The 26,456-nt window shown below is 42.4% G+C and overlaps 8 non-coding genes across 8 annotated transcripts; all 8 read right to left on the minus strand.

Annotated features, from left to right (window-relative positions):
* Positions 1–1,394: 1,394 nt before the first annotated feature.
* trnah-gug lies at positions 1,395–1,466 on the minus strand. Its single transcript has one exon. It is a non-coding gene; the product is annotated as a tRNA-His (tRNA).
* A 2,860-nt stretch (positions 1,467–4,326) lies between these two features.
* On the minus strand, positions 4,327–4,398 carry trnah-gug. The gene has a single exon. It is a non-coding gene; the product is annotated as a tRNA-His (tRNA).
* Positions 4,399–7,260: 2,862 nt separating this feature from the next.
* Positions 7,261–7,332, minus strand: trnah-gug. Its single transcript has one exon. It is a non-coding gene; the product is annotated as a tRNA-His (tRNA).
* A 2,856-nt stretch (positions 7,333–10,188) lies between these two features.
* Positions 10,189–10,260, minus strand: trnah-gug. The gene has a single exon. It is a non-coding gene; the product is annotated as a tRNA-His (tRNA).
* A 2,837-nt stretch (positions 10,261–13,097) lies between these two features.
* trnah-gug lies at positions 13,098–13,169 on the minus strand. Its single transcript has one exon. It is a non-coding gene; the product is annotated as a tRNA-His (tRNA).
* Positions 13,170–16,010: 2,841 nt separating this feature from the next.
* Positions 16,011–16,082, minus strand: trnah-gug. The gene has a single exon. It is a non-coding gene; the product is annotated as a tRNA-His (tRNA).
* Positions 16,083–18,923: 2,841 nt separating this feature from the next.
* trnah-gug lies at positions 18,924–18,995 on the minus strand. The gene has a single exon. It is a non-coding gene; the product is annotated as a tRNA-His (tRNA).
* A 6,284-nt stretch (positions 18,996–25,279) lies between these two features.
* trnah-gug lies at positions 25,280–25,351 on the minus strand. Its single transcript has one exon. It is a non-coding gene; the product is annotated as a tRNA-His (tRNA).
* Between the last annotated feature and the right edge of the window lie 1,105 nt (positions 25,352–26,456).

Below are 26,456 nucleotides of genomic sequence, written 5' to 3' on the forward strand. Positions count from 1 at the left end.
CTTCTTTCACCTTATTAGATATACAATATTTGCCAGACAACAACAAGACTTTGTTCCAGTTCTCTTGTCCTAGGGCTGCATTCCAGTCTATTCTAGCAGAGGGAATAGTAACATCTTGACATAGTTGTATTATATACATGTTATTACATTTATAGTTTACAATGTCATTGAGGCTACAAACTCCTCAACAGTTGCACTTGGAGTACTGTTATATTCTCCTAAAAGAAGAATATCACCTTTAGGGCCAGCTCTAACAACGTCCTCTGTTTCTGCTGCTAAAGCCACTTTCTACCACTCTAAATGTCAAGCCTCTGCCTCTAACCCTAGGAAGCTCTTTACCACCTTCTCCTCCCTGCTGAATCCTCCTCCTCCCCGTCCCTCCTCCCTCTCTGTGGATGACTTGGTCAACCATTTTGAAAAGAAGGTTGACGACATCCGATCCTCATTTATTAAGTCAAATGACACAGCTGGTCCTGCTCACACTGCCCTACCCTATGCTTTGACTTCTTTCTCCCCTCTCTCTCCAGATGAAATCTTGCGACTTGTGACGGCCGGCTGCCCAACAACCTGCCCGCTTGACCCTAACCCCTCCTCTCTTCTCCAGATGATTTCCGGAGACCTTCTCCCTTACCTCACCTCGCTCATCAACTCATCCTTGACCGCTGGCCATGTCCCTTCCGTCTTCAAGAGAGCGAGAGTTGCGCCCCTCCTTAAAAAACCTACACTCGATCCCTCCGATGTCAAAAACTACAGACCAGTATCCCTTCTTTCTTTTCTCTCCAAAACTCTTGAGCGTGCCGTCTCTAGCCAACTCTCCTGCTATCTCTCTCAGAATGACCTTCTTGATCCAAACCAGTCAGGTTTCAAGACTGGTCATTCAACTGAGACTGCTCTTCTCTGCTCCACTCGGGAACATTAGTGTGGTCTGATGGCCTTTCCCCCTTCTAGAAGCTCTATGTCTACGATGGTGCCATCTTACTGGGCGTCTCCACTAGCCACGCTAGACCAACACAACAGAGACCGTAGTGCTGTAGCTAGTCACTGATCTCAACACTGACTCAGGTCACGTACAGCAGAGGTGCATAAATGGAATGTACCACGCTGCTCAACACAGGATGCCACACAGATTGGTCATATGTGGTTGTAGGCTTTGATCACATTCACATTTGGTCTCAGTCATGTAGCTACAGCTGAGGTCCCTAAATGTAGCTAATGTGCCACACTATTTTGAGATGATTGTGGGGTCCTGGTTCCAGATCTGTTAGTTGTTGCTGCCTTGCCAACTACTATTGTCATGCCCAACCAGATGTGACATTTACAATTATTTCTGAAAATATCATTAGCTACTCTATTCATTCAAAACAGCCCTTATGCCGTGACATTGTGTACCGCAATGCCGTGACCCGGATTCGAACCGGGGTTGCTGCGGCCACAACGCAGAGTACTAACCACTATACGATCACGGCGAGCTACCAGGGCTTGTGAGTGCGGCAGGAGAGAAGGGGCTTTTCATTCATGGTGACGTGCACTAGTAGTCATATGCCAACAGCAGTATCCGATGACAGTAGGAGTTGCCACCTTGCCAATGGCAGCCAACAGGACAAACCGATCTGGGACCAAGGGAGTGATCAGTGAGTGTGCTCAAAACACTGTGTATCGTTCCGAGGTCATTCTGTAACATGAACATTTACAGTACCACTTTTGTGAACTATCACTCATTTTTGCTACTTATTTTATTTTCCTTTTCGCATCTCTTGTCTAGTTAGTTAGCTAGCTAACGTTAGCTATGTTAACAGTCATGCAAAACCATTTGTGCCATAAACAAGAAACATGGACTTGCTAATACACAGTAAATGATATTACCTTACACCGATGTCTTGGTCTTCCTTGTCGTTTTAACTGGTCGTAGATGGCATTGTTTAATGAAATATAAAATTACTGCTTCTTTTGCTCCTTTGAATCTCCCACTTCTCACCCGGGGTCGTCACTAGTTACCACAGCCACAAAGTCATGATTATGGCTAACCCCCGGGTATTTCTACAGTTTCTCTTCTTAAAATCTGATTTTAAACCTAACCTTAACCACACTACTAACCTTATGCCTAACCTTAAATGAAGACCAAGGAGCAATCTTTTTAACGAAACTTTATGATACACAATTTTGACTTTGTGGGTGGGTTAACTAGTAACAACCCTCTCCCAGTTTCGTCGCATGTTGATGACCACACAGGAAGTAGCAGTGTTATGATTTTTGTTTATTATTATTATTATTATTTTGTATTATTATGAACAAAACAAATACAAAAACAGAGATATACAAACAAGAGTACATAAACCTAACAGACGGGTATTTCATATCGGGATACATTTTCAATTTGTCAAAACGTTTTTTCGTACCTATTGCTTTTTTGTTTTTACACTTACTGATAATTTCGAAATAATATTTCAATTCTATCTCAAACAATGTGAAGAGGGATTTGTTCTCCGCCCTCTTCATGTTATGGATAAAGGTATCCAGTAGCTCAGTTGGTAGAGCATGGTGCTTGCAACGCCAGGGTTGTGGGTTCGATTCCCACGGGGGGCCAGTATGAAAAATGTATGCACTCACTAACTGTAAGTCGCTCTGGATGAGAGTGTCTAGTAAAATAAAGAATCTTCCATGAAAAATTAACAATGAAAGTTAAATCAGGGTCCGTATCATTTGGATCAAAATAAAACATAATATCAGTCTTAAACATTAATAGTGGTTTCTTTTAAAATAAAATCTTCTAACTCACTCAAATCTTCTGATATAAGAACAGTCCCAAAAGAAATGGTCAAGAGTCTCTGGGTCACAACCACAAAATACACATTTGTTATCAAGAGCTATTTGGAATCTGTGTACAATAAAGGTCTTTACAGGGTAGATTCTATGAATGAGTTTGTAGGATACTTCTTTCACCTTATTAGATATACAATATTTGCCAGACAACAACAAGACTTTGTTCCAGTTCTCTTGTCCTAGGGCTGCATTCCAGTCTATTCTAGCAGAGGGAATAGTAACATCTTGACATAGTTGTATTATATACATGTTATTACATTTATAGTTTACAATGTCATTGAGGCTACAAACTCCTCAACAGTTGCACTTGGAGTACTGTTATATTCTCCTAAAAGAAGAATATCACCTTTAGGGCCAGCTCTAACAACGTCCTCTGTTTCTGCTGCTAAAGCCACTTTCTACCACTCTAAATGTCAAGCCTCTGCCTCTAACCCTAGGGAAGCTCTTTACCACCTTCTCCTCCCTGCTGAATCCTCCTCCTCCCCGTCCCTCCTCCCTCTCTGTGGATGACTTGGTCAACCATTTTGAAAAGAAGGTTGACGACATCCGATCCTCATTTATTAAGTCAAATGACACAGCTGGTCCTGCTCACACTGCCCTACCCTATGCTTTGACTTCTTTCTCCCCTCTCTCTCCAGATGAAATCTTGCGACTTGTGACGGCCGGCTGCCCAACAACCTGCCCGCTTGACCCTAACCCCCTCCTCTCTTCTCCAGATGATTTCCGGAGACCTTCTCCCTTACCTCACCTCGCTCATCAACTCATCCTTGACCGCTGGCCATGTCCCTTCCGTCTTCAAGAGAGCGAGAGTTGCGCCCCTCCTTAAAAAACCTACACTCGATCCCTCCGATGTCAAAAACTACAGACCAGTATCCCTTCTTTCTTTTCTCTCCAAAACTCTTGAGCGTGCCGTCTCTAGCCAACTCTCCTGCTATCTCTCTCAGAATGACCTTCTTGATCCAAACCAGTCAGGTTTCAAGACTGGTCATTCAACTGAGACTGCTCTTCTCTGCTCCACTCGGGAACATTAGTGTGGTCTGATGGCCTTTCCCCCTTCTAGAAGCTCTATGTCTACGATGGTGCCATCTTACTGGGCGTCTCCACTAGCCACGCTAGACCAACACAACAGAGACCGTAGTGCTGTAGCTAGTCACTGATCTCAACACTGACTCAGGTCACGTACAGCAGAGGTGCATAAATGGAATGTACCACGCTGCTCAACACAGGATGCCACACAGATTGGTCATATGTGGTTGTAGGCTTTGATCACATTCACATTTGGTCTCAGTCATGTAGCTACAGCTGAGGTCCCTAAATGTAGCTAATGTGCCACACTATTTTGAGATGATTGTGGGGTCCTGGTTCCAGATCTGTTAGTTGTTGCTGCCTTGCCAACTACTATTGTCATGCCCAACCAGATGTGACATTTACAATTATTTCTGAAAATATCATTAGCTACTCTATTCATTCAAAACTGCCCTTATGCCGTGACATTGTGTACCGCAATGCCGTGACCCGGATTCGAACCGGGGTTGCTGCGGCCACAACGCAGAGTACTAACCACTATACGATCACGGCGAGCTACCAGGGCTTGTGAGTGCGGCAGGAGAGAAGGGGCTTTTCATTCATGGTGACGTGCACTAGTAGTCATATGCCAACAGCAGTATCCGATGACAGTAGGAGTTGCCACCTTGCCAATGGCAGCCAACAGGACAAACCGATCTGGGACCAAGGGGAGTGATCAGTGAGTGTGCTCAAAACACTGTGTATCGTTCCGAGGTCATTCTGTAACATGAACATTTACAGTACCACTTTTGTGAACTATCACTCATTTTTGCTACTTATTTTATTTTCCTTTTCGCATCTCTTGTCTAGTTAGTTAGCTAGCTAACGTTAGCTATGTTAACAGTCATGCAAAACCATTTGTGCCATAAACAAGAAACATGGACTTGCTAATACACAGTAAATGATATTACCTTACACCGATGTCTTGGTCTTCCTTGTCGTTTTAACTGGTCGTAGATGGCATTGTTTAATGAAATATAAAATTACTGCTTCTTTTGCTCCTTTGAATCTCCCACTTCTCACCCGGGGTCGTCACTAGTTACCACAGCCACAAAGTCATGATTATGGCTAACCCCCGGGTATTTCTACAGTTTCTCTTCTTAAAATCTGATTTTAAACCTAACCTTAACCACACTACTAACCTTATGCCTAACCTTAAATGAAGACCAAGGAGCAATCTTTTTAACGAAACTTTATGATACACAATTTTGACTTTGTGGGTGGGTTAACTAGTAACAACCCTCTCCCAGTTTCGTCGCATGTTGATGACCACACAGGAAGTAGCAGTGTTATGATTTTTGTTTATTATTATTATTATTATTTTGTATTATTATGAACAAAACAAATACAAAAACAGAGATATACAAACAAGAGTACATAAACCTAACAGACGGGTATTTCATATCGGGATACATTTTCAATTTGTCAAAACGTTTTTTCGTACCTATTGCTTTTTTGTTTTTACACTTACTGATAATTTCGAAATAATATTTCAATTCTATCTCAAACAATGTGAAGAGGGATTTGTTCTCCGCCCTCTTCATGTTATGGATAAAGGTCTCCTGTAGCTCAGTTGGTAGAGCATGGTGCTTGCAACGCCAGGGTTGTGGGTTCGATTCCCACGGGGGGCCAGTATGAAAAATGTATGCACTCACTAACTGTAAGTCGCTCTGAATAAGAGTGTCTAGTAAAATAAAGAATCTTCCATGAAAAAATTAACAATGAAAGTTAAATCAGGGTCCCATATTAGTTGGATCAAAACAAACATAATATCAGTCTTTAACATTAATAGTGGTTTCTTTTAAAATAAAATCTTCTAACTCACTCAAATCTTCTGACTTAAGAACAGTCCCAAAAGAAATGGTCAAGAGTCTCTGGGTCACAACCACAAAATACACATTTGTTATCAAGAGCTATTTGGAATCTGTGTACAATAAAGGTCTTTACAGGGTAGATTCTATGAATGAGTTTGTAGGATACTTCTTTCACCTTATTAGATATACAATATTTGCCAGACAACAACAAGACTTTGTTCCAGTTCTCTTGTCCTAGGGCTGCATTCCAGTCTATTCTAGCAGAGGGAATAGTAACATCTTGACATAGTTGTATTATATACATGTTATTACATTTATAGTTTACAATGTCATTGAGGCTACAAACTCCTCAACAGTTGCACTTGGAGTACTGTTATATTCTCCTAAAAGAAGAATATCACCTTTAGGGCCAGCTCTAACAACGTCCTCTGTTTCTGCTGCTAAAGCCACTTTCTACCACTCTAAATGTCAAGCCTCTGCCTCTAACCCTAGGAAGCTCTTTACCACCTTCTCCTCCCTGCTGAATCCTCCTCCTCCCCGTCCCTCCTCCCTCTCTGTGGATGACTTGGTCAACCATTTTGAAAAGAAGGTTGACGACATCCGATCCTCATTTATTAAGTCAAATGACACAGCTGGTCCTGCTCACACTGCCCTACCCTATGCTTTGACTTCTTTCTCCCCTCTCTCTCCAGATGAAATCTTGCGACTTGTGACGGCCGGCTGCCCAACAACCTGCCCGCTTGACCCTAACCCCTCCTCTCTTCTCCAGATGATTTCCGGAGACCTTCTCCCTTACCTCACCTCGCTCATCAACTCATCCTTGACCGCTGGCCATGTCCCTTCCGTCTTCAAGAGAGCGAGAGTTGCGCCCCCTCCTTAAAAAAACCTACACTCGATCCCTCCGATGTCAAAAACTACAGACCAGTATCCCTTCTTTCTTTTCTCTCCAAAACTCTTGAGCGTGCCGTCTCTAGCCAACTCTCCTGCTATCTCTCTCAGAATGACCTTCTTGATCCAAACCAGTCAGGTTTCAAGACTGGTCATTCAACTGAGACTGCTCTTCTCTGCTCCACTCGGGAACATTAGTGTGGTCTGATGGCCTTTCCCCCTTCTAGAAGCTCTATGTCTACGATGGTGCCATCTTACTGGGCGTCTCCACTAGCCACGCTAGACCAACACAACAGAGACCGTAGTGCTGTAGCTAGTCACTGATCTCAACACTGACTCAGGTCACGTACAGCAGAGGTGCATAAATGGAATGTACCACGCTGCTCAACACAGGATGCCACACAGATTGGTCATATGTGGTTGTAGGCTTTGATCACATTCACATTTGGTCTCAGTCATGTAGCTACAGCTGAGGTCCCTAAATGTAGCTAATGTGCCACACTATTTTGAGATGATTGTGGGGTCCTGGTTCCAGATCTGTTAGTTGTTGCTGCCTTGCCAACTACTATTGTCATGCCCAACCAGATGTGACATTTACAATTATTTCTGAAAATATCATTAGCTACTCTATTCATTCAAAACAGCCCTTATGCCGTGACATTGTGTACCGCAATGCCGTGACCCGGATTCGAACCGGGGTTGCTGCGGCCACAACGCAGAGTACTAACCACTATACGATCACGGCGAGCTACCAGGGCTTGTGAGTGCGGCAGGAGAGAAGGGGCTTTTCATTCATGGTGACGTGCACTAGTAGTCATATGCCAACAGCAGTATCCGATGACAGTAGGAGTTGCCACCTTGCCAATGGCAGCCAACAGGACAAACCGATCTGGGACCAAGGGAGTGATCAGTGAGTGTGCTCAAAACACTGTGTATCGTTCCGAGGTCATTCTGTAACATGAACATTTACAGTACCACTTTTGTGAACTATCACTCATTTTTGCTACTTATTTTATTTTCCTTTTCGCATCTCTTGTCTAGTTAGTTAGCTAGCTAACGTTAGCTATGTTAACAGTCATGCAAAACCATTTGTGCCATAAACAAGAAACATGGACTTGCTAATACACAGTAAATGATATTACCTTACACCGATGTCTTGGTCTTCCTTGTCGTTTTAACTGGTCGTAGATGGCATTGTTTAATGAAATATAAAATTACTGCTTCTTTGCTCCTTTGAATCTCCCACTTCTCACCCGGGGTCGTCACTAGTTACCACAGCCACAAAGTCATGATTATGGCTAACCCCCGGGTATTTCTACAGTTTCTCTTCTTAAAATCTGATTTTAAACCTAACCTTAACCACACTACTAACCTTATGCCTAACCTTAAATGAAGACCAAGGAGCAATCTTTTAACGAAACTTTATGATACACAATTTTGACTTTGTGGGTGGGTTAACTAGTAACAACCCTCTCCCAGTTTCGTCGCATGTTGATGACCACACAGGAAGTAGCAGTGTTATGATTTTTGTTTATTATTATTATTATTATTTTGTATTATTATGAACAAAACAAATACAAAAACAGAGATATACAAACAAGAGTACATAAACCTAACAGACGGGTATTTCATATCGGGATACATTTTCAATTTGTCAAAACGTTTTTTCGTACCTATTGCTTTTTTGTTTTTACACTTACTGATAATTTCGAAATAATATTTCAATTCTATCTCAAACAATGTGAAGAGGGATTTGTTCTCCGCCCTCTTCATGTTATGGATAAAGGTCTCCTGTAGCTCAGTTGGTAGAGCATGGTGCTTGCAACGCCAGGGTTGTGGGTTCGATTCCCACGGGGGGCCAGTATGAAAAATGTATGCACTCACTAACTGTAAGTCGCTCTGAATAAGAGTGTCTAGTAAAATAAAGAATCTTCCATGAAAAATTAACAATGAAAGTTAAATCAGGGTCCCATATTAGTTGGATCAAAACAAACATAATATCAGTCTTTAACATTAATAGTGGTTTCTTTTAAAATAAAATCTTCTAACTCACTCAAATCTTCTGACTTAAGAACAGTCCCAAAAGAAATGGTCAAGAGTCTCTGGGTCACAACCACAAAATACACATTTGTTATCAAGAGCTATTTGGAATCTGTGTACAATAAAGGTCTTTACAGGGTAGATTCTATGAATGAGTTTGTAGGATACTTCTTTCACCTTATTAGATATACAATATTTGCCAGACAACAACAAGACTTTGTTCCAGTTCTCTTGTCCTAGGGCTGCATTCCAGTCTATTCTAGCAGAGGGAATAGTAACATCTTGACATAGTTGTATTATATACATGTTATTACATTTATAGTTTACAATGTCATTGAGGCTACAAACTCCTCAACAGTTGCACTTGGAGTACTGTTATATTCTCCTAAAAGAAGAATATCACCTTTAGGGCCAGCTCTAACAACGTCCTCTGTTTCTGCTGCTAAAGCCACTTTCTACCACTCTAAATGTCAAGCCTCTGCCTCTAACCCTAGGGAAGCTCTTTACCACCTTCTCCTCCCTGCTGAATCCTCCTCCTCCCCGTCCCTCCTCCCTCTCTGTGGATGACTTGGTCAACCATTTTGAAAAGAAGGTTGACGACATCCGATCCTCATTTATTAAGTCAAATGACACAGCTGGTCCTGCTCACACTGCCCTACCCTATGCTTTGACTTCTTTCTCCCTCTCTCTCCAGATGAAATCTTGCGACTTGTGACGGCCGGCTGCCCAACAACCTGCCCGCTTGACCCTAACCCCTCCTCTCTTCTCCAGATGATTTCCGGAGACCTTCTCCCTTACCTCACCTCGCTCATCAACTCATCCTTGACCGCTGGCCATGTCCCTTCCGTCTTCAAGAGAGCGAGAGTTGCGCCCTCCTTAAAAAACCTACACTCGATCCCTCCGATGTCAAAAACTACAGACCAGTATCCCTTCTTTCTTTTCTCTCCAAAACTCTTGAGCGTGCCGTCTCTAGCCAACTCTCCTGCTATCTCTCTCAGAATGACCTTCTTGATCCAAACCAGTCAGGTTTCAAGACTGGTCATTCAACTGAGACTGCTCTTCTCTGCTCCACTCGGGAACATTAGTGTGGTCTGATGGCCTTTCCCCCTTCTAGAAGCTCTATGTCTACGATGGTGCCATCTTACTGGGGCGTCTCCACTAGCCACGCTAGACCAACACAACAGAGACCGTAGTGCTGTAGCTAGTCACTGATCTCAACACTGACTCAGGTCACGTACAGCAGAGGTGCATAAATGGAATGTACCACGCTGCTCAACACAGGATGCCACACAGATTGGTCATATGTGGTTGTAGGCTTTGATCACATTCACATTTGGTCTCAGTCATGTAGCTACAGCTGAGGTCCCTAAATGTAGCTAATGTGCCACACTATTTTGAGATGATTGTGGGGTCCTGGTTCCAGATCTGTTAGTTGTTGCTGCCTTGCCAACTACTATTGTCATGCCCAACCAGATGTGACATTTACAATTATTTCTGAAAATATCATTAGCTACTCTATTCATTCAAAACAGCCCTTATGCCGTGACATTGTGTACCGCAATGCCGTGACCCGGATTCGAACCGGGGTTGCTGCGGCCACAACGCAGAGTACTAACCACTATACGATCACGGCGAGCTACCAGGGCTTGTGAGTGCGGCAGGAGAGAAGGGGCTTTTCATTCATGGTGACGTGCACTAGTAGTCATATGCCAACAGCAGTATCCGATGACAGTAGGAGTTGCCACCTTGCCAATGGCAGCCAACAGGACAAACCGATCTGGGACCAAGGGAGTGATCAGTGAGTGTGCTCAAAACACTGTGTATCGTTCCGAGGTCATTCTGTAACATGAACATTTACAGTACCACTTTTGTGAACTATCACTCATTTTTGCTACTTATTTTATTTTCCTTTTCGCATCTCTTGTCTAGTTAGTTAGCTAGCTAACGTTAGCTATGTTAACAGTCATGCAAAACCATTTGTGCCATAAACAAGAAACATGGACTTGCTAATACACAGTAAATGATATTACCTTACACCGATGTCTTGGTCTTCCTTGTCGTTTTAACTGGTCGTAGATGGCATTGTTTAATGAAATATAAAATTACTGCTTCTTTTGCTTCTTTGAATCTCCCACTTCTCACCCGGGGTCGTCACTAGTTACCACAGCCACAAAGTCATGATTATGGCTAACCCCCGGGTATTTCTACAGTTTCTCTTCTTAAAATCTGATTTTAAACCTAACCTTAACCACACTACTAACCTTATGCCTAACCTTAAATGAAGACCAAGGAGCAATCTTTTTAACGAAACTTTATGATACACAATTTTGACTTTGTGGGTGGGTTAACTAGTAACAACCCTCTCCCAGTTTCGTCGCATGTTGATGACCACACAGGAAGTAGCAGTGTTATGATTTTTGTATTATTATTATTATTATTTTGTATTATTATGAACAAAACAAATACAAAAACAGAGATATACAAACAAGAGTACATAAACCTAACAGACGGGTATTTCATATCGGGATACATTTTCAATTTGTCAAAACGTTTTTTCGTACCTATTGCTTTTTTGTTTTTACACTTACTGATAATTTCGAAATAATATTTCAATTCTATCTCAAACAATGTGAAGAGGGATTTGTTCTCCGCCCTCTTCATGTTATGGATAAAGGTCTCCTGTAGCTCAGTTGGTAGAGCATGGCGCTTGCAACGCCAGGGTTGTGGGTTCGATTCCCACGGGGGGCCAGTATGAAAAATGTATGCACTCACTAACTGTAATTCGCTCTGGATAAGAGTGTCTAGTAAAATAAAGAATCTTCCATGAAAAATTAACAATGAAAGTTAAATCAGGGTCCAAATCATTTGGATCAAAATAAAACATAATATCAGTCTTTAACATTAATAGTGGTTTCTTTTAAAATAAAATCTTCTGACTTAAGAACAGTCCCAAAAGAAATGGTCAAGAGTCTCTGGGTCACAACCACAAAATACACATTTGTTATCAAGAGCTATTTGGAATCTGTGTACAATAAAGGTCTTTACAGGGTAGATTCTATGAATGAGTTTGTAGGATACTTCTTTCACCTTATTAGATATACAATATTTGCCAGACAACAACAAGACTTTGTTCCAGTTCTCTTGTCCTAGGGCTGCATTCCAGTCTATTCTAGCAGAGGGAATAGTAACATCTTGACATAGTTGTATTATATACATGTTATTACATTTATAGTTTACAATGTCATTGAGGCTACAAACTCCTCAACAGTTGCACTTGGAGTACTGTTATATTCTCCTAAAAGAAGAATATCACCTTTAGGGCCAGCTCTAACAACGTCCTCTGTTTCTGCTGCTAAAGCCACTTTCTACCACTCTAAATGTCAAGCCTCTGCCTCTAACCCTAGGAAGCTCTTTACCACCTTCTCCTCCCTGCTGAATCCTCCTCCTCCCCGTCCCTCCTCCCTCTCTGTGGATGACTTGGTCAACCATTTTGAAAAGAAGGTTGACGACATCCGATCCTCATTTATTAAGTCAAATGACACAGCTGGTCCTGCTCACACTGCCCTACCCTATGCTTTGACTTCTTTCTCCCTCTCTCTCCAGATGAAATCTTGCGACTTGTGACGGCCGGGCTGCCCAACAACCTGCCCGCTTGACCCTAACCCCTCCTCTCTTCTCCAGATGATTTCCGGAGACCTTCTCCCTTACCTCACCTCGCTCATCAACTCATCCTTGACCGCTGGCCATGTCCCTTCCGTCTTCAAGAGAGCGAGAGTTGCGCCCCTCCTTAAAAACCTACACTCGATCCCTCCGATGTCAAAAACTACAGACCAGTATCCCTTCTTTCTTTTCTCTCCAAAACTCTTGAGCGTGCCGTCTCTAGCCAACTCTCCTGCTATCTCTCTCAGAATGACCTTCTTGATCCAAACCAGTCAGGTTTCAAGACTGGTCATTCAACTGAGACTGCTCTTCTCTGCTCCACTCGGGAACATTAGTGTGGTCTGATGGCCTTTCCCCTTCTAGAAGCTCTATGTCTACGATGGTGCCATCTTACTGGGCGTCTCCACTAGCCACGCTAGACCAACACAACAGAGACCGTAGTGCTGTAGCTAGTCACTGATCTCAACACTGACTCAGGTCACGTACAGCAGAGGTGCATAAATGGAATGTACCACGCTGCTCAACACAGGATGCCACACAGATTGGTCATATGTGGTTGTAGGCTTTGATCACATTCACATTTGGTCTCAGTCATGTAGCTACAGCTGAGGTCCCTAAATGTAGCTAATGTGCCACACTATTTTGAGATGATTGTGGGGGTCCTGGTTCCAGATCTGTTAGTTGTTGCTGCCTTGCCAACTACTATTGTCATGCCCAACCAGATGTGACATTTACAATTATTTCTGAAAATATCATTAGCTACTCTATTCATTCAAAACAGCCCTTATGCCGTGACATTGTGTACCGCAATGCCGTGACCCGGATTCGAACCGGGGTTGCTGCGGCCACAACGCAGAGTACTAACCACTATACGATCACGGCGAGCTACCAGGGCTTGTGAGTGCGGCAGGAGAGAAGGGGCTTTTCATTCATGGTGACGTGCACTAGTAGTCATATGCCAACAGCAGTATCCGATGACAGTAGGAGTTGCCACCTTGCCAATGGCAGCCAACAGGACAAACCGATCTGGGACCAAGGGAGTGATCAGTGAGTGTGCTCAAAACACTGTGTATCGTTCCGAGGTCATTCTGTAACATGAACATTTACAGTACCACTTTTGTGAACTATCACTCATTTTTGCTACTTATTTTATTTTCCTTTTCGCATCTCTTGTCTAGTTAGTTAGCTAGCTAACGTTAGCTATGTTAACAGTCATGCAAAACCATTTGTGCCATAAACAAGAAACATGGACTTGCTAATACACAGTAAATGATATTACCTTACACCGATGTCTTGGTCTTCCTTGTCGTTTTAACTGGTCGTAGATGGCATTGTTTAATGAAATATAAAATTACTGCTTCTTTTGCTCCTTTGAATCTCCCACTTCTCACCCGGGGTCGTCACTAGTTACCACAGCCACAAAGTCATGATTATGGCTAACCCCCCGGGGTATTTCTACAGTTTCTCTTCTTAAAATCTGATTTTAAACCTAACCTTAACCACACTACTAACCTTATGCCTAACCTTAAATGAAGACCAAGGAGCAATCTTTTTAACGAAACTTTATGATACACAATTTTGACTTTGTGGGTGGGTTAACTAGTAACAACCCTCTCCCAGTTTCGTCGCATGTTGATGACCACACAGGAAGTAGCAGTGTTATGATTTTTGTTTATTATTATTATTATTATTTTGTATTATTATGAACAAAACAAATACAAAAACAGAGATATACAAACAAGAGTACATAAACCTAACAGACGGGTATTTCATATCGGGATACATTTTCAATTTGTCAAAACGTTTTTTCGTACCTATTGCTTTTTTGTTTTTACACTTACTGATAATTTCGAAATAATATTTCAATTCTATCTCAAACAATGTGAAGAGGGATTTGTTCTCCGCCCTCTTCATGTTATGGATAAAGGTATCCAGTAGCTCAGTTGGTAGAGCATGGTGCTTGCAACGCCAGGGTTGTGGGTTCGATTCCCACGGGGGGCCAGTATGAAAAATGTATGCACTCACTAACTGTAATTCGCTCTGGATAAGAGTGTCTAGTAAAATAAAGAATCTTCCATGAAAAATTAACAATGAAAGTTAAATCAGGGTCCAAATCATTTGGATCAAAATAAAACATAATATCAGTCTTTAACATTAATAGTGGTTTCTTTTAAAATAAAATCTTCTGACTTAAGAACAGTCCCAAAAGAAATGGTCAAGAGTCTCTGGGTCACAACCACAAAATACACATTTGTTATCAAGAGCTATTTGGAATCTGTGTACAATAAAGGTCTTTACAGGGTAGATTCTATGAATGAGTTTGTAGGATACTTCTTTCACCTTATTAGATATACAATATTTGCCAGACAACAACAAGACTTTGTTCCAGTTCTCTTGTCCTAGGGCTGCATTCCAGTCTATTCTAGCAGAGGGAATAGTAACATCTTGACATAGTTGTATTATATACATGTTATTACATTTATAGTTTACAATGTCATTGAGGCTACAAACTCCTCAACAGTTGCACTTGGAGTACTGTTATATTCTCCTAAAAGAAGAATATCACCTTTAGGGCCAGCTCTAACAACGTCCTCTGTTTCTGCTGCTAAAGCCACTTTCTACCACTCTAAATGTCAAGCCTCTGCCTCTAACCCTAGGAAGCTCTTTACCACCTTCTCCTCCCTGCTGAATCCTCCTCCTCCCCGTCCCTCCTCCCTCTCTGTGGATGACTTGGTCAACCATTTTGAAAAGAAGGTTGACGACATCCGATCCTCATTTATTAAGTCAAATGACACAGCTGGTCCTGCTCACACTGCCCTACCCTATGCTTTGACTTCTTTCTCCCCTCTCTCTCCAGATGAAATCTTGCGACTTGTGACGGCCGGCTGCCCAACAACCTGCCCGCTTGACCCTAACCCCTCCTCTCTTCTCCAGATGATTTCCGGAGACCTTCTCCCTTACCTCACCTCGCTCATCAACTCATCCTTGACCGCTGGCCATGTCCCTTCCGTCTTCAAGAGAGCGAGAGTTGCGCCCCTCCTTAAAAACCTACACTCGATCCCTCCGATGTCAAAAACTACAGACCAGTATCCCTTCTTTCTTTTCTCTCCAAAACTCTTGAGCGTGCCGTCTCTAGCCAACTCTCCTGCTATCTCTCTCAGAATGACCTTCTTGATCCAAACCAGTCAGGTTTCAAGACTGGTCATTCAACTGAGACTGCTCTTCTCTGCTCCACTCGGGAACATTAGTGTGGTCTGATGGCCTTTCCCCCTTCTAGAAGCTCTATGTCTACGATGGTGCCATCTTACTGGGCGTCTCCACTAGCCACGCTAGACCAACACAACAGAGACCGTAGTGCTGTAGCTAGTCACTGATCTCAACACTGACTCAGGTCACGTACAGCAGAGGTGCATAAATGGAATGTACCACGCTGCTCAACACAGGATGCCACACAGATTGGTCATATGTGGTTGTAGGCTTTGATCACATTCACATTTGGTCTCAGTCATGTAGCTACAGCTGAGGTCCCTAAATGTAGCTAATGTGCCACACTATTTTGAGATGATTGTGGGGTCCTGGTTCCAGATCTGTTAGTTGTTGCTGCCTTGCCAACTACTATTGTCATGCCCAACCAGATGTGACATTTACAATTATTTCTGAAAATATCATTAGCTACTCTATTCATTCAAAACAGCCCTTATGCCGTGACATTGTGTACCGCAATGCCGTGACCCGGATTCGAACCGGGGTTGCTGCGGCCACAACGCAGAGTACTAACCACTATACGATCACGGCGAGCTACCAGGGCTTGTGAGTGCGGCAGGAGAGAAGGGGCTTTTCATTCATGGTGACGTGCACTAGTAGTCATATGCCAACAGCAGTATCCGATGACAGTAGGAGTTGCCACCTTGCCAATGGCAGCCAACAGGACAAACCGATCTGGGACCAAGGGAGTGATCAGTGAGTGTGCTCAAAACACTGTGTATCGTTCCGAGGTCATTCTGTAACATGAACATTTACAGTACCACTTTTGTGAACTATCACTCATTTTTGCTACTTATTTTATTTTCCTTTTCGCATCTCTTGTCTAGTTAGTTAGCTAGCTAACGTTAGCTATGTTAACAGTCATGCAAAACCATTTGTGCCATAAACAAGAAACATGGACTTGCTAATACACAGTAAATGATATTACCTTACACCGATGTCTTGGTCTTCCTTGTCGTTTTAACTGGTCGTAGATGGCATTGTTTAATGAAATATAAAATTACTGCTTCTTTTGCTCCTTTGAATCTCCCACTTCTCACCCGGGGTCGTCACTAGTTACCACAGCCACAAAGTCATGATTATGGCTAACCCCCGGGGTATTTCTACAGTTTCTCTTCTTAAAATCTGATTTTAAACCTAACCTTAACCACACTACTAACCTTATGCCTAACCTTAAATGAAGACCAAGGAGCAATCTTTTTAACGAAACTTTATGATACACAATTTTGACTTTGTGGGTGGGTTAACTAGTAACAACCCTCTCCCAGTTTCGTCGCATGTTGATGACCACACAGGAAGTAGCAGTGTTATGATTTTTGTTTATTATTATTATTATTATTTTGTATTATTATGAACAAAACAAATACAAAAACAGAGATATACAAACAAGAGTACATAAACCTAACAGACGGGTATTTCATATCGGGATACATTTTCAATTTGTCAAAACGTTTTTTCGTACCTATTGCTTTTTTGTTTTTACACTTACTGATAATTTCGAAATAATATTTCAATTCTATCTCAAACAATGTGAAGAGGGATTTGTTCTCCGCCCTCTTCATGTTGTGGATAAAGGTATCCAGTAGCTCAGTTGGTAGAGCATGGTGCTTGCAACGCCAGGGTTGTGGGTTCGATTCCCACGGGGGGCCAGTATGAAAAATGTATGCACTCACTAACTGTAATTCGCTCTGGATAAGAGTGTCTAGTAAAATAAAGAATCTTCCATGAAAAATTAACAATGAAAGTTAAATCAGGGTCCCATATTAGTTGGATCAAAATAAAACATAATATCAGTCTTTAACATTAATAGTGGTTTCTTTTAAAATAAAATCTTCTGACTTAAGAACAGTCCCAAAAGAAATGGTCAAGAGTCTCTGGGTCACAACCACAAAATACACATTTGTTATCAAGAGCTATTTGGAATCTGTGTACAATAAAGGTCTTTACAGGGTAGATTCTATGAATGAGTTTGTAGGATACTTCTTTCACCTTATTAGATATACAATATTTGCCAGACAACAACAAGACTTTGTTCCAGTTCTCTTGTCCTAGGGCTGCATTCCAGTCTATTCTAGCAGAGGGAATAGTAACATCTTGACATAGTTGTATTATATACATGTTATTACATTTATAGTTTACAATGTCATTGAGGCTACAAACTCCTCAACAGTTGCACTTGGAGTACTGTTATATTCTCCTAAAAGAAGAATATCACCTTTAGGGCCAGCTCTAACAACGTCCTCTGTTTCTGCTGCTAAAGCCACTTTCTACCACTCTAAATGTCAAGCCTCTGCCTCTAACCCTAGGAAGCTCTTTACCACCTTCTCCTCCCTGCTGAATCCTCCTCCTCCCCGTCCCTCCTCCCTCTCTGTGGATGACTTGGTCAACCATTTTGAAAAGAAGGTTGACGACATCCGATCCTCATTTATTAAGTCAAATGACACAGCTGGTCCTGCTCACACTGCCCTACCCTATGCTTTGACTTCTTTCTCCCCTCTCTCTCCAGATGAAATCTTGCGACTTGTGACGGCCGGCTGCCCAACAACCTGCCCGCTTGACCCTAACCCCTCCTCTCTTCTCCAGATGATTTCCGGAGACCTTCTCCCTTACCTCACCTCGCTCATCAACTCATCCTTGACCGCTGGCCATGTCCCTTCCGTCTTCAAGAGAGCGAGAGTTGCGCCCCTCCTTAAAAACCTACACTCGATCCCTCCGATGTCAAAAACTACAGACCAGTATCCCTTCTTTCTTTTCTCTCCAAAACTCTTGAGCGTGCCGTCTCTAGCCAACTCTCCTGCTATCTCTCTCAGAATGACCTTCTTGATCCAAACCAGTCAGGTTTCAAGACTGGTCATTCAACTGAGACTGCTCTTCTCTGCTCCACTCGGGAACATTAGTGTGGTCTGATGGCCTTTCCCCCTTCTAGAAGCTCTATGTCTACGATGGTGCCATCTTACTGGGCGTCTCCACTAGCCACGCTAGACCAACACAACAGAGACCGTAGTGCTGTAGCTAGTCACTGATCTCAACACTGACTCAGGTCACGTACAGCAGAGGTGCATAAATGGAATGTACCACGCTGCTCAACACAGGATGCCACACAGATTGGTCATATGTGGTTGTAGGCTTTGATCACATTCACATTTGGTCTCAGTCATGTAGCTACAGCTGAGGTCCCTAAATGTAGCTAATGTGCCACACTATTTTGAGATGATTGTGGGGTCCTGGTTCCAGATCTGTTAGTTGTTGCTGCCTTGCCAACTACTATTGTCATGCCCAACCAGATGTGACATTTACAATTATTTCTGAAAATATCATTAGCTACTCTATTCATTCAAAACAGCCCTTATGCCGTGACATTGTGTACCGCAATGCCGTGACCCGGATTCGAACCGGGGTTGCTGCGGCCACAACGCAGAGTACTAACCACTATACGATCACGGCGAGCTACCAGGGCTTGTGAGTGCGGCAGGAGAGAAGGGGCTTTTCATTCATGGTGACGTGCACTAGTAGTCATATGCCAACAGCAGTATCCGATGACAGTAGGAGTTGCCACCTTGCCAATGGCAGCCAACAGGACAAACCGATCTGGGACCAAGGGAGTGATCAGTGAGTGTGCTCAAAACACTGTGTATCGTTCCGAGGTCATTCTGTAACATGAACATTTACAGTACCACTTTTGTGAACTATCACTCATTTTTGCTACTTATTTTATTTTCCTTTTCGCATCTCTTGTCTAGTTAGTTAGCTAGCTAACGTTAGCTATGTTAACAGTCATGCAAAACCATTTGTGCCATAAACAAGAAACATGGACTTGCTAATACACAGTAAATGATATTACCTTACACCGATGTCTTGGTCTTCCTTGTCGTTTTAACTGGTCGTAGATGGCATTGTTTAATGAAATATAAAATTACTGCTTCTTTTGCTCCTTTGAATCTCCCACTTCTCACCCGGGGGTCGTCACTAGTTACCACAGCCACAAAGTCATGATTATGGCTAACCCCCGGGGTATTTCTACAGTTTCTCTTCTTAAAATCTGATTTTAAACCTAACCTTAACCACACTACTAACCTTATGCCTAACCTTAAATGAAGACCAAGGAGCAATCTTTTTAACGAAACTTTATGATACACAATTTTGACTTTGTGGGTGGGTTAACTAGTAACAACCCTCTCCCAGTTTCGTCGCATGTTGATGACCACACAGGAAGTAGCAGTGTTATGATTTTTGTTTATTATTATTATTATTATTTTGTATTATTATGAACAAAACAAATACAAAAACAGAGATATACAAACAAGAGTACATAAACCTAACAGACGGGTATTTCATATCGGGATACATTTTCAATTTGTCAAAACGCTTTTTTCGTACCTATTGCTTTTTTGTTTTTACACTTACTGATAATTTCGAAATAATATTTCAATTCTATCTCAAACAATGTGAAGAGGGATTTGTTCTCCGCCCTCTTCATGTTATGGATAAAGGTATCCAGTAGCTCAGTTGGTAGAGCATGGTGCTTGCAACGCCAGGGTTGTGGGGTCTCGATTCCCACGGGGGCCAGTATGAAAAATGTATGCACTCACTAACTGTAATTCGCTCTGGATAAGAGTGTCTAGTAAAATAAAGAATCTTCCATGAAAAATTAACAATGAAAGTTAAATCAGGGTCCAAATCATTTGGATCAAAATAAAACATAATATCAGTCTTTAACATTAATAGTGGTTTCTTTTGAGCGTGCCGTCTTGAGCGTGCCGTCTCTAGCCAACTCTCCTGCTATCTCTCTCAGAATGACCTTCTTGATCCAAACCAGTCAGGTTTCAAGACTGGTCATTCAACTGAGACTGCTCTTCTCTGCTCCACTCGGGAACATTAGTGTGGTCTGATGGCCTTTCCCCCTTCTAGAAGCTCTATGTCTACGATGGTGCCATCTTACTGGGCGTCTCCACTAGCCACGCTAGACCAACACAACAGAGACCGTAGTGCTTCTCCGCCCTCTTCATGTTATGGATAAAGGTATCCAGTAGCTCAGTTGGTAGAGCATGGTGCTTGCAACGCCAGGGTTGTGGGTTCGATTCCCACGGGGGGCCAGTATGAAAAATGTATGCACTCACTAACTGTAAGTCGCTCTGAATAAGAGTGTCTAGTAAAATAAAGAATCTTCCATGAAAAATTAACAATGAAAGTTAAATCAGGGTCACATATTAGTTGGATCAAAACAAACATAATATCAGTCTTTAACATTAATAGTGGTTTCTTTTAAAATAAAATCTTCTGACTTAAGAACAGTCCCAAAAGAAATGGTCAAGAGTCTCTGGGTCACAACCACAAAATACACATTTGTTATCAAGAGCTATTTGGAATCTGTGTACAATAAAGGTCTTTACAGGGTAGATTCTATGAATGAGTTTGTAGGATACTTCTTTCACCTTATTAGATATACAATATTTGCCAGACAACAACAAGACTTTGTTCCAGTTCTCTTGTCCTAGGGCTGCATTCCAGTCTATTCTAGCAGAGGGAATAGTAACATCTTGACATAGTTGTATTATATACATGTTATTACATTTATAGTTTACAATGTCATTGAGGCTACAAACTCCTCAACAGTTGCACTTGGAGTACTGTTATATTCTCCTAAAAGAAGAATATCACCTTTAGGGCCAGCTCTAACAACGTCCTCTGTTTCTGCTGCTAAAGCCACTTTCTACCACTCTAAATGTCAAGCCTCTGCCTCTAACCCTAGGAAGCTCTTTACCACCTTCTCCTCCCTGCTGAATCCTCCTCCTCCCCGTCCCTCCTCCCTCTCTGTGGATGACTTGGTCAACCATTTTGAAAAGAAGGTTGACGACATCCGATCCTCATTTATTAAGTCAAATGACACAGCTGGTCCTGCTCACACTGCCCTACCCTATGCTTTGACTTCTTTCTCCCTCTCTCTCCAGATGAAATCTTGCGACTTGTGACGGCGGGCTGCCCAACAACCTGCCCGCTTGACCCTAACCCCTCCTCTCTTCTCCAGATGATTTCCGGAGACCTTCTCCCTTACCTCACCTCGCTCATCAACTCATCCTTGACCGCTGGCCATGTCCCTTCCAGTCTTCAAGAGAGCGAGAGTTGCGCCCCCTCCTTAAAAAACCTACACTCGATCCCTCCGATGTCAAAAACTACAGACCAGTATCCCTTCTTTCTTTTCTCTCCAAAACTCTTGAGCGTGCCGTCTCTAGCCAACTCTCCTGCTATCTCTCTCAGAATGACCTTCTTGATCCAAACCAGTCAGGTTTCAAGACTGGTCATTCAACTGAGACTGCTCTTCTCTGCTCCACTCGGGAACATTAGTGTGGTCTGATGGCCTTTCCCCCTTCTAGAAGCTCTATGTCTACGATGGTGCCATCTTACTGGGCGTCTCCACTAGCCACGCTAGACCAACACAACAGAGACCGTAGTGCTGTAGCTAGTCACTGATCTCAACACTGACTCAGGTCACGTACAGCAGAGGTGCATAAATGGAATGTACCACGCTGCTCAACACAGGATGCCACACAGATTGGTCATATGTGGTTGTAGGCTTTGATCACATTCACATTTGGTCTCAGTCATGTAGCTACAGCTGAGGTCCCTAAATGTAGCTAATGTGCCACACTATTTTGAGATGATTGTGGGGTCCTGGTTCCAGATCTGTTAGTTGTTGCTGCCTTGCCAACTACTATTGTCATGCCCAACCAGATGTGACATTTACAATTATTTCTGAAAATATCATTAGCTACTCTATTCATTCAAAACAGCCCTTATGCCGTGACATTGTGTACCGCAATGCCGTGACCCGGATTCGAACCGGGGTTGCTGCTGCCACAACGCAGAGTACTAACCACTATACGATCACGGCGAGCTACCAGGGCTTGTGAGTGCGGCAGGAGAGAAGGGGCTTTTCATTCATGGTGACGTGCACTAGTAGTCATATGCCAACAGCAGTATCCGATGACAGTAGGAGTTGCCACCTTGCCAATGGCAGCCAACAGGACAAACCGATCTGGGACCAAGGGAGTGATCAGTGAGTGTGCTCAAAACACTGTGTATCGTTCGAGGTCATTCTGTAACATGAACATTTACAGTACCACTTTTGTGAACTATCACTCATTTTTGCTACTTATTTTATTTTCCTTTTCGCATCTCTTGTCTAGTTAGTTAGCTAGCTAACGTTAGCTATGTTAACAGTCATGCAAAACCATTTGTGCCATAAACAAGAAACATGGACTTGCTAATACACAGTAAATGATATTACCTTACACCGATGTCTTGGTCTTCCTTGTCGTTTTAACTGGTCGTAGATGGCATTGTTTAATGAAATATAAAATTACTGCTTCTTTTGCTCCTTTGAATCTCCCACTTCTCACCCGGGGTGCGTCACTAGTTACCACAGCCACAAAGTCATGATTATGGCTAACCCCCGGGGTATTTCTACAGTTTCTCTTCTTAAAATCTGATTTTAAACCTAACCTTAACCACACTACTAACCTTATGCCTAACCTTAAATGAAGACCAAGGAGCAATCTTTTAACGAAACTTTATGATACACAATTTTGACTTTGTGGGTGGGTTAACTAGTAACAACCCTCTCCCAGTTTCGTCGCATGTTGATGACCACACAGGAAGTAGCAGTGTTATGATTTTTGTTTATTATTATTATTATTATTTTGTATTATTATGAACAAAACAAATACAAAAACAGAGATATACAAACAAGAGTACATAAACCTAACAGACGGGTATTTCATATCGGGATACATTTTCAATTTGTCAAAACGTTTTTTCGTACCTATTGCTTTTTGTTTTTACACTTACTGATAATTTGAAATAATATTTCAATTCTATCTCAAACAATGTGAAGAGGGATTTGTTCTCCGCCCTCTTCATGTTATGGATAAAGGTATCCAGTAGCTCAGTTGGTAGAGCATGGTGCTTGCAACGCCAGGGTTGTGGGTTCGATTCCCACGGGGGGCCAGTATGAAAAATGTATGCACTCACTAACTGTAATTCGCTCTGGATAAGAGTGTCTAGTAAAATAAAGAATCTTCCATGAAAAATTAACAATGAAAGTTAAATCAGGGTCCCATATTAGTTGGATCAAAATAAAACATAATATCAGTCTTTAACATTAATAGTGGTTTCTTTTAAAATAAAATCTTCTGACTTAAGAACAGTCCCAAAAGAAATGGTCAAGAGTCTCTGGGTCACAACCACAAAATAACATTTGTTATCAAGAGCTATTTGGAATCTGTGTACAATAAAGGTCTTTACAGGGTAGATTCTATGAATGAGTTTGTAGGATACTTCTTTCACCTTATTAGATATACAATATTTGCCAGACAACAACAAGACTTTGTTCCAGTTCTCTTGTCCTAGGGCTGCATTCCAGTCTATTCTAGCAGAGGGAATAGTAACATCTTGACATAGTTGTATTATATACATGTTATTACATTTATAGTTTACAATGTCATTGAGGCTACAAACTCCTCAACAGTTGCACTTGGAGTACTGTTATATTCTCCTAAAAGAAGAATATCACCTTTAGGGCCAGCTCTAACAACGTCCTCTGTTTCTGCTGCTAAAGCCACTTTCTACCACTCTAAATGTCAAGCCTCTGCCTCTAACCCTAGGAAGCTCTTTACCACCTTCTCCTCCCTGCTGAATCCTCCTCCTCCCCGTCCCTCCTCCCTCTCTGTGGATGACTTGGTCAACCATTTTGAAAAGAAGGTTGACGACATCCGATCCTCATTTATTAAGTCAAATGACACAGCTGGTCCTGCTCACACTGCCCTACCCTATGCTTTGACTTCTTTCTCCCCTCTCTCTCCAGATGAAATCTTGCGACTTGTGACGGCCGGCTGCCCAACAACCTGCCCGCTTGACCCTAACCCCCTCCTCTCTTCTCCAGATGATTTCCGGAGACCTTCTCCCTTACCTCACCTCGCTCATCAACTCATCCTTGACCGCTGGCCATGTCCCTTCCGTCTTCAAGAGAGCGAGAGTTGCGCCCCTCCTTAAAAAACCTACACTCGATCCCTCCGATGTCAAAAACTACAGACCAGTATCCCTTCTTTCTTTTCTCTCCAAAACTCTTGAGCGTGCCGTCTCTAGCCAACTCTCCTGCTATCTCTCTCAGAATGACCTTCTTGATCCAAACCAGTCAGGTTTCAAGACTGGTCATTCAACTGAGACTGCTCTTCTCTGCTCCACTCGGGAACATTAGTGTGGTCTGATGGCCTTTCCCCCTTCTAGAAGCTCTATGTCTACGATGGTGCCATCTTACTGGGCGTCTCCACTAGCCACGCTAGACCAACACAACAGAGACCGTAGTGCTGTAGCTAGTCACTGATCTCAACACTGACTCAGGTCACGTACAGCAGAGGTGCATAAATGGAATGTACCACGCTGCTCAACACAGGATGCCACACAGATTGGTCATATGTGGTTGTAGGCTTTGATCACATTCACATTTGGTCTCAGTCATGTAGCTACAGCTGAGGTCCCTAAATGTAGCTAATGTGCCACACTATTTTGAGATGATTGTGGGGTCCTGGTTCCAGATCTGTTAGTTGTTGCTGCCTTGCCAACTACTATTGTCATGCCCAACCAGATGTGACATTTACAATTATTTCTGAAAATATCATTAGCTACTCTATTCATTCAAAACAGCCCTTATGCCGTGACATTGTGTACCGCAATGCCGTGACCCGGATTCGAACCGGGGTTGCTGCGGCCACAACGCAGAGTACTAACCACTATACGATCACGGCGAGCTACCAGGGCTTGTGAGTGCGGCAGGAGAGAAGGGGCTTTTCATTCATGGTGACGTGCACTAGTAGTCATATGCCAACAGCAGTATCCGATGACAGTAGGAGTTGCCACCTTGCCAATGGCAGCCAACAGGACAAACCGATCTGGGACCAAGGGAGTGATCAGTGAGTGTGCTCAAAACACTGTGTATCGTTCCGAGGTCATTCTGTAACATGAACATTTACAGTACCACTTTTGTGAACTATCACTCATTTTTGCTACTTATTTTATTTTCCTTTTCGCATCTCTTGTCTAGTTAGTTAGCTAGCTAACGTTAGCTATGTTAACAGTCATGCAAAACCATTTGTGCCATAAACAAGAAACATGGACTTGCTAATACACAGTAAATGATATTACCTTACACCGATGTCTTGGTCTTCCTTGTCGTTTTAACTGGTCGTAGATGGCATTGTTTAATGAAATATAAAATTACTGCTTCTTTTGCTCCTTTGAATCTCCCACTTCTCACCCGGGGTCGTCACTAGTTACCACAGCCACAAAGTCATGATTATGGCTAACCCCCGGGGTATTTCTACAGTTTCTCTTCTTAAAATCTGATTTTAAACCTAACCTTAACCACACTACTAACCTTATGCCTAACCTTAAATGAAGACCAAGGAGCAATCTTTTAACGAAACTTTATGATACACAATTTTGACTTTGTGGGTGGGTTAACTAGTAACAACCCTCTCCCAGTTTCGTCGCATGTTGATGACCACACAGGAAGTAGCAGTGTTATGATTTTTGTTTATTATTATTATTATTATTTTGTATTATTATGAACAAAACAAATACAAAAACAGAGATATACAAACAAGAGTACATAAACCTAACAGACGGGTATTTCATATCGGGATACATTTTCAATTTGTCAAAACGTTTTTTCGTACCTATTGCTTTTTTGTTTTTACACTTACTGATAATTTCGAAATAATATTTCAATTCTATCTCAAACAATGTGAAGAGGGATTTGTTCTCCGCCCTCTTCATGTTATGGATAAAGGTATCCAGTAGCTCAGTTGGTAGAGCATGGTGCTTGCAACGCCAGGGTTGTGGGTTCGATTC

This window comes from Coregonus clupeaformis, unplaced genomic scaffold, assembly GCF_020615455.1.
Source record: "Coregonus clupeaformis isolate EN_2021a unplaced genomic scaffold, ASM2061545v1 scaf0059, whole genome shotgun sequence".
NCBI lineage: Eukaryota > Metazoa > Chordata > Actinopteri > Salmoniformes > Salmonidae > Coregonus > Coregonus clupeaformis.